Here is a 1,923-nt window from a genome sequence, read left to right on the forward strand (position 1 = left end):
ATTGTCCCCCTTAACATCGCTTGACAACCGATGCTGATGTGTTTACGTCCTCGTAACTTAGCGGTTCGGTAAAAGCAACCGATAGAATAAGTACTAGACTAACAAAAAAATAAGTCTTGGGGTCGATTCGTTCGACTAAAAGGCGGTGCTCCAGCAAGGCCACAGTCAAATGACTGGAACAAGTAAGAGAATAAAAGAATACACCTACACACATATCGATGTGCACGCGCGCGCACACACACACACACAGTCTTGTATTTATATCAAGGAATGCAAACGCAACAAAAAACAAACAAAACAAAAAAAGCTGAAATTCATGTTTGAACATGTTTTACCAGTCGTTTAAACACAAACTGCTAGCGAACCATTTACTGCGTTTTACGTCATCGCTTTTTATCGTCATTATTTTGAAAACACGCCGAATGCACGCAAGGTAAGATTCGAACTATCGACTGATATTTTGAAATTAGTCTATTCAATCTGTTGTGTTGCTTAATGATTTTTTTTTTTTACTAATTACTAATCCTTTATGAACACTATCAAGAGATCTAACTGTTATATCATCATTGTTGTGACTCATACAAACGTTTGTAGATATATATTATTTATATATCGTAGTTTAGCCCTCGGTCACTCGTGATTACGCAGACCTATGATCAAAGACGTTCCAGTTGTAATCTACCCGTCTTTTATTCGGGAATAGTGTATCTAGGACTACATTATCTATGGTGTTCTTTATTGTTGTTCTTGTTTAACCCCAGGTTCGACCTAACCCGGTAGATCTATCATCAAAGATGTTCCAGCTGTCGTCTATTCGTGTTTTCGGACGTAGTGCATCAAGGACTACATTATCTGATGTGTCATTCCTTATTGCTGTTGTTTAGCACCCGGATCATATCCAGATTCCAGCGGACGTGTGATCAAAGGGGTTTCCAGCTGTAACCACCCTGTATTTTATTTACACATAATGTATCGAATGTATGCTTCCCTTCTAAGAGAGTAGGTTATGATTTGAGGGAAAGAGATCTAACTGTTATTTTTAATTAATCGAGCAACAAGTGGAAGCTGATTCGGCTCGGGTCTGCTGCGTATGTGTGTGTCCAGTACTATCTTAAGACATGGTCACATTGAGCAGTGCCCAGAGGCTTCACCGGCCTAGGCGCCCAATTCTGATCTACATATACGCTGGTTTTGTCAATAAGTAAATACTATAGAGCTCAGTGCATTGGGGCCTATAATATTAAGACATCCTTGTGTGTGTGTGTGTTTTCAAGTGGTTGCAGGCGTGGCCGAATGGTCAAGAAGTTTACTTGGCGATCAAGATGTCCCGAGTTCGATCTAGGGCTAATGCAATTTGCTTAGGGAGTGCAAACCTAGGTCCGAATTTTTTTTTACAAACAAGGTCGATTTTTTTCAATCCTAATTTGAAACCAAACAAAGGTACAATAATAATAATAATAATTATTATTATTATATCTGTACATCAATCAAATCAGATAAATCCAATAATGAAAAGTAATGATTCAAATTAGGCCAAAAATGTATCTACGCTCGTTCGTTTTGGCGATGAAGTTTTTTCAGGAAGATGTTCATTGCATTTTCATGCCCGCCTCATTCCGCCCACAAAATTTTTCGAGGGTGTACTTGCATTCCCTGTTCCCGAATCAATGTTAGATGGACAGCAAACTGTATTTGAGAGCCCTACGTTGGGATTCTAATATAATCAAAAGACCCACCCAGCCTTGTCACTAATTTTTGCTTGCATTACGGGTATAGGGTCTGTAGAATGTTGTGCCCAACCAAATTTGTTTCCTCATAACTTCCAGAAAAATTAATATTTTTTAATGAAATTTTCTACAGACACGCTTCAGATGGAGTAGATTTCAATTATATCGGAATTTCTTGTCAAAAAAAAAAAAAAAA

Source organism: Octopus bimaculoides, chromosome 30, assembly GCF_001194135.2.
Source record: "Octopus bimaculoides isolate UCB-OBI-ISO-001 chromosome 30, ASM119413v2, whole genome shotgun sequence".
NCBI lineage: Eukaryota > Metazoa > Mollusca > Cephalopoda > Octopoda > Octopodidae > Octopus > Octopus bimaculoides.